Here is a 13,258-nt window from a genome sequence, read left to right on the forward strand (position 1 = left end):
TCAATGCGCGATACGCCATTTGCCGCCGCGCAAATTTACAAAGGCATACTTGAGGCATGAATTGCTAGCACACGAGCTTTAGCAAGCACGAATCGAGTGCAAATGAATGCGCGCAAACACACAGACTCGCATGCGTATATTGTTTGGCGTTACTTTGTATGCTCGGAGTCAGTCATTTACCCACACCAGAGCGTATTTATATTCATTAATTCAATTTGAGTGCAGACACACAGCAAAACAAGACAATTGCGCAAATATGCAAACATATACGGACATATATACACATATACATATGTGCACATCTAGATGTGTGTGGGTATACCTGCACCGCCAAACATTTGCATTGTTGCGAGAATTGACAAGACATGACGTAGCTGAAGCACGGAGCGTCTGGGTGACAGGATATTGCAAGCAACGCGTGCAGCAGCGACGGCAGTGTGTCGAACGTGTTTAGCATTACAAGTGCTATAAAGAGATTAAAATCCTCAAACGATAGCGAAGCATGCCGGGTTACACACCGGGCTAAAGCTATTAGGTGTCTGCGGCAGTGGCGGTGGCAATATTGTTGCCAGCAACATTGTGGGAAAACCAACTGACAATAGATGAAACGAGTTTCCTAGATTTACGCTTGACAATCAGCTGAAGTACAAGCGATTATCTAGCGGAAATGTGCTTTGCATAAACGTATACTTACATATGCATGAGGCGCTTCCCCAGCGTACAAGTGAAACACGTTGTGTCTAAAATCTCAGAGTTAAAAAAAAATTAAAATGATTTCATATAAACGCACGTAGTTGCACATACGCACACGTATGTTATCGGATAATTGAATTTCTTCCGCTCTGCTTCAATTGCTTGACTGATTATTAGATTTATAAAACAAATGTTTGACATGGCGTATGAGCAATATTTTAAGATTTTACAATTTTTTTAAAAACAAAATTTTTCATTTAATGTCTTATACTTTAACAATTCACATTTAAATAAATTTGTTAGAAGTGAAACATTTTTATATTATTTTATTTAAGAAGACTCTCAAAACTTCCATTCAAAGGTACCTCTGTGCTTTTAAGCAGTATATCAGCAGTTTTAGAATTATCTTAAATGTTTGAAATTGATCCATTTCTGAAGCAGGTGGGTACTGGTGATGAAAAGTGGGTCTAATACCCCAATTTCAAGCGACGCCGGTTCAATTCACGATTGCGGGTCAAAAAACTTTTGTTAAGTGTAGTGGGATTGACAGGAAATCATCTTCTTTAGCTACTCCTCTACGGTCAAACTCTTAATAACAACTTGTACTGTTAGCAGTAAGACTGTCTATAGGAAGAAGCACCCAGCTTTGGCTAAAAGGGCCGAAAGATCAACCTTGAAGACACTAACTACTAAGTACATGTCTTGGCGATTTTTCTGGAAATTTTTCTAACGAAAAGTTTGAGAAAATCGACTGTGTTAATATTTTGTAAACAGGAACGATGGTCTCTATGAGAGGGTGATTGTGAAATTACTTTATTGAACAAAACATTTGACATAAAACTGATCATTTTAACTGTGATGAGTAAATTTAGTGCAAAGGAATAGGTATTCTACTAAATACAGTCAAATAAGAAACGGGCAAAGCTTTATCTGTTACTTCTAACTAACAAAAGACATTGAAAGAATATATATAAAAAACATTTCTACACAAATAAATACGTAAAATCGCTTTAAGTACTTAACCCCTATTAAGAACGTATTATGTAATTCAGTGTGTCACTCGACCCAGTTAAGAAAGGTTTATATGTCAAAGTTCAATTTTATTCATGCAGGCACACATACATAAAGGCATCCCAACATATGTGTGTCTTTACATATGTATATGCAACTCTTTGGGCACACATTTGCCTTAAAAAACATATTGAAAAACCACTTTTGTGCGTTTACCAAGGTCAAAGCGTTGGCGTCTCAGCCGCAGCTCCCAACATTTATGCCGTTATAAACCACACCTCAATTACGTGCAAATTTCAATCAAATGCAAATAGGGCAAGAACACACTAGCACATCTACAAGCAGGCATACAAGCACACGCGTGTAAATAAAGGCAAGCTACTGGTGTTTTGTTACATGTAAACAAGCCCCACGTGATGCATTGCTAGGCAGCTCATTTTGAGCTTAGCTTTTTAGCCTTTTTTCTTCTTCCACCTTTTCTTCCTCGTCTTGCTGAATATTATTTTGTCGCTGTATGGCGCAATTTTGAAGTCACCAAGTAAACCAAAAGTACCAACAAACACCACAGCATGACTTCAAAGGCATCGCAAGCACACGCAGTGAAGCGTCACACACAGCAGCCTTCGCACAAACACACACAGTGCACGTCATAACTTACGGCTCAACCGAGAAAAGGGTTAACGTTTGAAGATTTATGCGATAAGGCCAAAAGCATATATTTGAAGGCAAGCTACCAAAAGTGTGCTAATAGGTGACGAGGTCTATGTATGTATTGGAAATAAATATATAGAAACAAGAAAGAGATATTTGTGATTCTATGTACTACTATGTATGTATGTGTATAAATGTGTCATAAATTCTGGTTAGTTAAAAATGATAAACTGTAATATTCTTTAAAACTAAATTACGCTTTGACTCAGTTACTAGGTCAAATTTCAGTTATGTGTATATGTATATCTACACATACATTTTAATTTGTCACTTGTAGCAAATATTACGTATACGCCAGGTGTGACCTGAAAAGTTGTGTTCTTCAAATAAATACAGTGCTGTGAATTAAAGTGCTATATGATGCGGCTAGGTAGGGTAGATGCTTGATGACGGATCTAGGCATTTAGGAGCCCCATTATAGAACCATCGGGGCTATAATCGCCTCATTCTATTTCGCTCATATTCTATTGTAGGGTGGAGCCTATTCTGGCTAATTCATCGGTTTCACAATGTCCAGGAACCTATTGCAGGCTTATTGCGATAATGTTAGATCCACTAATAGATCACGACATTATTTGACTATTTTTTAAGAGATATTAGTGATATAATAAATAATTTCAATAAACTACATTACGCACCTTAAACTTATGCAAGCTAGATCGGGTAATTCCACAAAATGACGGAATTTTTTAGTGGAAAATAGCAGTTTTCACATTAAATTGGCAAAGAACGATGGGGAAAGATTTGATTATAATTTGACTAATTTTACTTGGTTTTTTATTTTCGTATAAATTGCAACCGACTTATGGTAAACATCGCAAAGTATTATTATCTCAAGACGTTGTGGGAGAAGCTCTGTTACCGGCTTATGCTTCTAAATTTCTGCTTACAAAATACCCTAGATTGTCAAAATTATTTTCAATAATGTACAAAAGGTTCAAATAAAATTACTTAATCCATATTTAAGTAATAAATTGGAAAAACAGTATTTTTTACCTTAAAACCATTAAAACCTCTTTCTTTCGTGGATAAAATTTTTGTATGTTTCATCCACGGAGAAAGCTGAAATCACTGCACCAGAACACGATCTTTTTCAGCCCAGTCCAGAATCGCCTGTAGTTTGAAAAATATTTTTTATTGTTTTTTTTTTTGTGCTTGTTTGTATGATATATATTTTTTTTAACTACCAAAAATAACTTTTTTTTTCTTCCTTAATCTTATCGTCTATCTTATCCAGAGTATATTCCATAAATATCTTTGAGTGGGCATTAATCACATTCAAGGTTTATATTTTATACATTTCACTATTATTTAACCCTTGACCTGTGCTGCTTTTACGTTTTTTCTTTATTTATGTTGTTAGATCCGCTCTTTAACTTGCGGCATGTGCCTTCCGCAGAGTGCGACGAGTCCTCATTCATCTTTTAGGTTTACTCACTTCTATTTCACCAGACACATCCGCTGCTTACCAAAAGACTCAGCAGCATTTCCACTACTCATACTGCTTATAACAACAAATTTAAGTACCTACATTTTTTACTGCAAATTCCACGTACACTCACACACGCATACACGCTTACATGCATTAAGGCATATGGCCACCTACAAAATCAGTTGTTGTTTGTATTGCTATTGTAATGCCTTTACACCATGTACACTCTCCTCACTTACACTCATTCTGTCATTAGGTTTTCGGTGTCGTGTTTATTGTGTTTGTTGTTGTTGAGGTTATGTCAGAACTGCCTTGTAACCAGCTCAAGTGCGAGTTGAGTGCGGCAAGTCTCTTGTTTTGTTGTTCGCACAACACAACAACAAACACACACCACCACTCAACACATTTCAAATAAGCATTATACATACACCCACATAACCGTGCATGTATGAATGCGTGTGTGTTTGCGTGAAATGTGAAATAATAAAAGCGTCAGCCGAAAGCCTATGATGCTAGTGCTGCGTACTATAGTTTATATGATAATTTGTTTATTATGTAAGCTTTAATAAAATAAAAAAAAAAAATAAAAATAAAGCGTCAGCTAACCAACCAGCACACCGGCTTTTAGTTAAGGAGCAGCTCTGGTAGCACACTTTTTCAAGCACTGTTTTGTTTTCGGTTCACAATTGTTGTTGTCGCCCTGCATTTTATTTCGCTAAAAATTGTTGCTATTTAAAAGGGTACACATTTTATGTAGGATAAACTAAATTTTTGTTTTATTTCGACATTTTTATGAAGAAAATTACAATTTTTAATATTACAAATGTTAATAAAAATATATGACGACGAGCGGGGCGGCGAGAATCCTAATACGGCTTGCCGGCACTGGCGATCTATTTTCCGCAGGATCGTAGTCGAATGTATAATCGCGATAGAGCAGCGTAGATGTCGACCCGGCGCAGTGTTTTAGCGAATCTGTCTATAGCGAATGTTGACGTGCGAATTGCTAATGTCGAATGAATGGTGGTAGCGAAGCGGACCGGGTGATGACGACGGGACGCAGTGTGTCAGCGAATGCGTGTATTGCGAATGTCTTCAAAAATAATAGCGATGATCCAATCCTTTTGACATCTGCTGTGGTAAAATCCAATGTGTCCGCAACTGTGGTGAGTTGGTGTTGTGTAAAGTTAGGGTGCGCCAGTTTTTCTCGGGTAGAGTGGGCCGAGGCTTAACTCATTTAAACAGTTGCCAGCGCTGCTGCAGCTGCTGTTGTTAACCTGCTTCGTTTCTTCGTCGGCTTCGTTATTTAGTTGGAAGTTTTTGATGATTTTATTTATAGTCACCAAAAGAGAAAGAAAACGACAAAAAATTTGAAGTGTTGGTGGCTATTTAGTGCGCTTGAATTTGAGCAATGACTCTCAAGTGAAACTTGCGAACTTTTTGTTGCCTTATTTTCATGCTCGTTCAGTGGCATGCTTGGCTTGGTCAAAGTGTAATTCGATGGTGTGAGATTTGGTGTGATGAAGTGGTTATGTGAGGAGCTTTGTTGAGATCTAAATGTTTCTCCTAACGGCTGGCTCAAATTGAAAAATAATTGAATTTGAAATTTGTATTATTATTTTAAAAGTGAAGCTAAAATGCCTGTCTGTGTATACGAAAAAAAGTTACTCAGGTTTTGAGATATCTTAGAAATCGTCAAACAATACGGCAAGAGTTATTATTGTAGGCAGCGGTGAAAGCTCTGCACTATAGCTTCGGCTCAATCGAAGTTAAATTGTTTTCTTGTTTTCGAAAAAATGTAAATCAAAAATATTCTTAAAATAAAAATTTCAAGTTTTACTTACTTACTTACGTTATAGAACGTAAGTTGCTTTCTTTTTAGCAAACACTCTAACTAAATTTAAAATTCCAGCACCAAATATTTCGTTTTATATTAAAATGTAATACCATATACTTATAAACAAGCTGCTCAAACCGACTTTTGTTTCTTCTATTTATATAAATTCCAGCAGAAGAGATTTTATTTCAAAACAAATTTAACTTGACATGAAAACAATAACAACTTATTTAGAAGGATGAAAGCGCAAAGCTGAGATTTCGTAACCTGCAAGAATATTGCTGAAATCTTTTAACACACAACAGACATACATAAAACTGCACCAAACCATTATGAAGCACATAAAGATTTAACAATGATTGCTTTGACACAATTTGCCCACATCACTTTAACAATCTGTCAATCTCTAAGCATTGAGAATATGAAGTGAGAAGTCAAGTTGAATTGCTGTCAAATCAAAAGTGGCAAAAGGACACATCTGTCACGAAGCATATAACGGGTGATTTTTTTGAGGTTAGGATTTTCATGCATTAGTATTTGACAGATCACGTGGGATTTCAGACATGGTGTCAAAGAGAAAGATGCTCAGTATGCTTTGACATTTCATCATGAATAGACTTACTAACGAGCAACGCTTGCAAATCATTGAATTTTATTACCAAAATCAGTGTTCGGTTCGAAATGTGTTTTATCGACAAATTTTGTTCAGCGATGAGGCTCATTTCTGGTTGAATGGCTACGTAAATAAGCAAAATTGCCGCATTTGGGGTGAAGAGCAACCAGAAGCCGTTCAAGAACTGCCCATGCATCCCGAAAAATGCACTGTTTGGTGTGGTTTGTACGCTGGTGGAATCATTGGACCGTATTTTTTCAAAGATGCTGTTGGACGCAACGTTACGGTGAATGGCGATCGCTATCGTTCGATGCTAACAAACTTTTTGTTGCCAAAAATGGAAGAACTGAACTTGGTTGACATGTGGTTTCAACAAGATGGCGCTACATGCCACACAGCTCGCGATTCTATGGCCATTTTGAGGGAAAACTTCGGACAACAATTCATCTCAAGAAATGGACCCGTAAGTTGGCCACCAAGATCATGCGATTTAACGCCTTTAGACTATTTTTTGTGGGGCTACGTCAAGTCTAAAGTCTACAGAAATAAGCCAGCAACTATTCCAGCTTTGGAAGACAACATTCCCGAAGAAATTCGGGCTATTCCGGCCGAAATGCTCGAAAAAGTTGCCCAAAATTGGACTTTCCGAATGGACCACCTAAGACGCAGCCGCGGTCAACATTTAAATGAAATTATCTTCAAAAAGTAAATGTCATGAACCAATCTAACGTTTCAAATAAAGAACCGATGAGATTTTGCAAATTTTATGCGTTTTTTTTTTTTAAAAAGTTATCAAGTTCTTAAAAAATCACCCTTTATATACATTAAACGATATACATATACAAGTATATTTATGAAGACACATGTCACTGGCGTGTGTGCCATAAAATACACAATTACTTTACGACTGACGTTTGACAGAATTTCCATGTCAACAAAGTCATAAACAATATGATCAAAGTATATCACTTTTCATGCAAAATGCACGAACTTGTCGCAAGCCTGACTCGAGTAACGCAAAAATGGACTCTTGCGAATGTGTGTGTCTTCGCGAAGTGTGCACGGTTGTATGGCTGCGTGTATTCTGGAAAGCAATTTGGCAAATCAACAGGATTTATAACACGTCGTAAAGTGAAAAGAATAAAATAAAGTTGAGAAAAACATAAAAATCGTCACCAGCTGCCTGCAGTGCTTGCCGTGTCCAAGTGACCAATTTGTTGTTAGCCAAGACTTTGCGTAGTGCAAATGGTATGTGATATTTCGCTTTTTGGGGGATGGTTTCTCAATGAGGTCAATATACATCTCAGTCGTTACGTTGATTGAACACGGACGCATTAGTATGCCGGAATTACTGGTCATAAATAATTTTCAATTTGTACACGAAAACGTGTTTAATATTGAGTTTATTTATGATCAAAACACAGTTTTGAGAAAACGCATTTAAAGATGGCGCACTTAGCCTAGCCAGCCTCCAGCTCACAAATTCTTAAGGCTGTATCTCTGAAACTAGTATTACTCCGATCAAGTTGAAAATTTAGGACAATATTCTAGAGGTATTTTAGAGTTTAATATCATAACAATTTCTTGAAGGTTTTTTGTGTTTTATGTAGAAACTTTAATGGAGCTGGGCGCTCACAAAGAAACCGTAGACATATTGTGTTATGCTCTTCGAGTTTACAACTGCTGCAATTCTTGTTATTGGATATTACCATTTTTGATGCCTGTTCGCTGTTTTAGCAGCTGTATGTCTGTAAATATATTTCTGGACGTATTTAATAAGTTTTTAGACCTTGTTTTGTCATATTTGGACTATATCTGCTTCGCTATCTTGAATTTGGTTATAGATTTTCATAGATTCTGAGCCATTTGCTCAAATGTTCTTTTCCCCATGATCACTCTTAGTGAGCAAAGTGATATCTCTGCCTAGAAGTTATTTGGAGAGTCTCTTGACTTGGGTAACTAATCTGCTTATTTGTTGCCGAAAATGTTCCTGTAACCGATGACCCAAATTATAAACGAATGAAGTCGATCTGCCAGCTCTCCTACATCTGTTGACTGCGCTGCGCTGGTGATAACGAGGATAGCAATTCCGCCTGACTATCTGTGCATATAATAGCTTTCCGAATCTTCCCGTAGTTATGTAATAGAGCTCCACAGGTTTATCTAAGTTGAGTAGACTGATAGAGAGAGATATCAAAATTTTCGGAGTAAAGTCCTGTCTGTATTCCGCAGTTCATTTTGGACTCAATGGTATAAATTAAGATAGTATCCTGCCTCACTAAACCTCTTCTTCATTCACGGCTAGAAAGAATTCTCACCTGGAAGTAACGGATGTAATCCAACCTTAAGAAAGAATAGTTTAATTTATTTAGATTTTTTGTTTTGAGCCGGATCTGGATAAAAACAGCAAGGCAAACGTTTTCCGATGGATGCAAGCTGTTGGCTGGTTACGTTTTCGGGTTAACTTATAAATCCTATATATAGTTATAGTAATAAATATATCTAGGAATGATTTTATATTTTTTAAACTTAATTTTTATATTTCAACTAAATTTTACTTCTCACACAACTCATGAAACCAACTAAAAGAAATTTAGTACACAACAATCCAAAGCATTACCTACCCAAAAGCTGAATTTGAATATTGAATTTGAATATTGCCGTTAGAAAGTATTTTGAAGCCCATCAGCTTATTTAACTCTAAACCATATTATATGTATCAATTTCCTCACAAACATAGAAACATAAATGCAGCCTATCTCATCCTGTTATTAAGTGTTTTACAGAGTTTTAATTAACCCATCGTTTAACATTTTCACCACCAAATTACAAACAAATTTTATGTCATTTAGAAGCAATTTTCGGGTTTTCGAAATTTGAGCTCAAAGAGCGCAAAAGCTAACGGCGCGGAACGGCGTGCCAAGGTAGCTCATCCGTGTGCTATAATCCCCACAAACACCAGCAATGTTCAATACATATAAACAAGCCATAAATCCCTGCTGCTTGCAAAACTCTCTAAGCAAACTTGCATAAGCAGGTGCGTGAGTATATGTAAATATTTGTATGCGCGCATGTGTAAGTGTAGCACTGCTAGGGACTGAGCCACTTGCACTGCCAATGGCTGCGTGCAAAAATTTAAGCGCCATTATATCCAAGCGAAATGAAGGGCAGCACCAAAATGTAATGAAGACCAGCAACCGGCAAATAAGGATGCCATAAAGCGCTGTGATTGCGTCGCTGTAGACCCTACCGTGTCCATAGTAATGACACGCTTAGCCTTAGGCCATTTTCTTGTTGGCATATTAGTGAGCTCCAAGTGCCCGGTCGAAGAAAGTGGAGCAATAACAATAACTGTCACACACACACATACACATATACAACGTACACGCACTTTAGGCATTCCAGCTGCCATTGTTCGACGGGTGCTTAGCAGAAAATGGCGCAGTGGCAGCCACTTACAAGCACTCTCTATTTGGCGGGTATTTACGAGCACCGAACTCACACGCACACTACATAAATACTTGTGAGTACACGTGTACTTATGCCTGCCTCAATGGCATCTCTACAATCGAGTGCACGCACGACTGATGCGACGTCGGCATTATCCTTTGTGTTTAACCATTGTTTGTTGCTCTTGACCGGCCACCATCTCCGCCATCAATGCAATTACAATAGTCGTTGCTACTTTTGTGCGCTAAACAGCCTCGTGTTGTTATTATTTGCACATTGGCAGATTTATGTTGGTCGCATTCTGACTTTATTTGTCGTCTCAAATTGGCCAAAATGCTAGGGCACAATATTTGCCATCAGCCATAAGGACACTCGCGTATGCTGTTGTTGTTGTAGGATTTTGATACAAAAGCGGTAGGGTATATATGTGTACGCGTTTGATGGAGTGGCCTAATGGAAATTCTTCGTGCCATCAGTAGTAAAGTTATTCAGCTCATTTAGAGAACTTATAAAGGTTATACTAAGAGTTTTTTAGAAAATTAATAGAACATAGAATATAGATAGAAATAGAATTGAGTCCATAAATTCCTGACACATCTACTTGCTTCGAATTCAGGTAGAATAGTTAGTAAATCGTTAATTTAAGCAATAACATATATATTTTCAAATTATGTATCTTTAACATTTCTTACTGGGATCCTCACAATCGCAATTCTGTATATATAGAATGTATATGTAAGTTTTCCTCAATCAGCATATAGCTCTGTATATATGTATAGCGATTATTTGCTCTGGCGCAATCACTTTGCTGCCACTTCCACGAATATATTTCGGTCAATTTGTTGGTTGACCGTGTAAATGCTGTCTGTCGGCTGAGTGCACTTGAAGATGCGAGTGGAAAACGCTCCATTTTCTGGCCATTTGAAACTAAAATACTAGCAACCGCAAACTCATTGGCGCTCAGCGTTGAATGAACTTTTTTGTTGGGTGATTAATTGATTGAATATATGTCTAATTTAATTTTATTCGTGAGTTTGTAGAGCTTATTTGCACCCATACAACAGGGTAACGCTAAGTTTAATTATATAATGTTAAGGTAATTTTTCTAGCTGTTGAAATGCTGAGTCATGTGAAATCAAGAAAAGATGTTAACTTCAGTTACGCTGCGGCTAGAAAGCGATTGACAAAAAAGAGAAATTGTCAAACAAGAACTTTATTGGGATCGGTCAGTTTCTATGGCAGCTAATGATATATTGCTTCAATCTTTAGAATTTCTTCAGTTATTATACCATTATCCCAAATTATGCTTCATGCTAAATTTCATTAAGATTTTTTGTCAAATAAAAATTTTTTTCATACAAGCATTTGATTGTGAGCGTTCAGTTTGTATGGCAGCTGTATGCTATAGTAGTCGGATATAAAAAATATCTTCGTAAAATGTACCAGTACTATGGGCAATAAGCTTTATTAAAGGTTTTTAAGATACCCTAACAAAAAAATAAGTTGTTCATACAAGAAATTGATTTTCTTCGTTTAGTTTGTATAGGAGCAGCTATGTGCTATAGTGAACTGATCGGAACAATTTCTTAAAGTATCATAATATTATCTTAAATAATAATTCCAGCTCAATTTCATGAAGATTTCTTGTCAAATAAACTTGTTTTCCAAACAACGACAAGATTTTGATGGTTCAGTTTGTATGGCATCTATATAAGTAGATAAATAAATGAGGTTTGCACCGCGACCTAAGGTCTATTGAGTTCTCTCCTAAGCCACATCGACTTACTTAGCCGAAGCGTTTTGATAAATTCCAATATGCTGCTGGGTGCTAATGAGGCAATGTGATCCCTATTTGGAAACATGGATCCAATGAATGCTTTATCCTGAGTCTGAGTACTACTATGGAGCAATTAGCAGATGTTCTGAAGTTTCAGGTTCCATTTAGCAAAACCGGCAGTTTGCACAAGATGCTAAGCCAATGTTATACTCGTATCAGTGCTTTTTGAGCTTATAATGGTTAGTATAGAAAGCGACAAGTAACCTGAGTTTATCCCTTGGAAGGTTGATTATGTTTTAAAACCTTTTAAGCGAATACTTTTCCTCTATGGTATGGGGACATCCGCGGTAAAAGGTTCTGGTCATACCATATTGGTGGAGGATTAAATACACTTAATATTATTTTAGGAAAACGGTAGAGTACAATGGTGGACCACATAAACTTTGTATGCCATCGCATTCATAGCAACTGCAATCTTAGGCAGACAAAAAGTTACTAAGAGAAGAAATATCAAGCAACACTTTAATACAAATGTTATCCTACAGTGTACAGGGTATAAATACTACTCATGAAATTAAAAAATTTTAAAATTAAAAAAAAAATGAATGAAATTCTAGCTCAGCATGTTATGGCAACATGGTAAATATGCAAAATTAAATATAAACAAAAAGCTGCTAGCAAATTGTATAAAAATAATGAAATGCACTCGTATATCCCATTTTAAGCTATTATGAAGCATGCTTAGCTCTGTTTATTTGCGCACGAACTGCAGCTTTACCTCCTGGCGTTCATTGTTGCAGTTTAATTGAAATTAAAAATGCCTCAATGCCAAATGCATGGATATGTATGTACCTATCTATGTATGTATTTACATATGTATACTATATTGTTTTTGACTTATTATTAGACATTTGTGCAAACAAAGAAAATATTCACATACATACTGATATTATATTTATTCGAGTATCCAGCTATGCTTTGCACGCAGACTTTGTTGAAATTCAATTAAAACTGCTCAATTATTTAGGATGCCTTTCACTTTCATTTGAATATGCAATTAGCGATGGAATCTCAAATTGTTTTTGCAAAATTGCATGCAATGCCTTTGTGTGCATGTATTGTTCTATATTTGAAACTATATGCAGTGGAGTTCAAATAACAAATCAATTTGAAATAAATATAGCAGAAGGTCAAATGCAAGTAAAAGTAATTGAAATCGATATTGCACAAAATTCTATTTAAATTTCACTCAACATATGCATATTATCTTTTATACTAAGTACAGTATATATTCATTTAAATATACACAAGATATATTCTAGTTGCGGCTTCAACTTTTCGAATCAGAATGCTATGACAGGATTGCATTTTAAATGCCAGAGCACAACCCACACATTAAATTAAACAAATTTTCAATTTCTTATCCCAAACATTTTTGATAAATAATTAAAAATCAAATCCAAAATTTTTGAATTAAAAAAACTGGTAACCTTCACCATGATACCTTTTTCTGATTTTTTTTTGGTTTAACTATTATTCTTTAGATTTAGTAGTTTTCTTCACTCTAGGAGTGCTTGGCGTAAGCTTCTGGTTTAGCTTTTGTAATACATTATTAATCGTTAAAAATGATATCCTCAATAAAAAATATTTTAAAGATACGTATACGCACTGTAGTGCCGTAACAATACTAGAGCTGTGTATTCGTCGAACAAAAAATGTAAAATGATGGTAAAC

The 13,258-nt window shown here is 36.1% G+C and overlaps 1 protein-coding gene and 1 long non-coding RNA gene across 2 annotated transcripts in view; both read left to right on the forward strand.

Moving 5' to 3' along the window:
* The window catches only part of LOC105233783 (kelch-like protein 20), a 229,579-nt gene that overhangs the window by 139,273 nt on the left and 77,048 nt on the right, over window positions 1–13,258 (forward strand). The gene's annotated exons all lie outside the window — the stretch shown is intronic.
* Window positions 1–13,258, forward strand: part of LOC125776867 (uncharacterized) — a 30,295-nt gene that overhangs the window by 16,654 nt on the left and 383 nt on the right. The gene's annotated exons all lie outside the window — the stretch shown is intronic.

This window comes from Bactrocera dorsalis, chromosome 2 (assembly GCF_023373825.1).
Source record: "Bactrocera dorsalis isolate Fly_Bdor chromosome 2, ASM2337382v1, whole genome shotgun sequence".
NCBI lineage: Eukaryota > Metazoa > Arthropoda > Insecta > Diptera > Tephritidae > Bactrocera > Bactrocera dorsalis.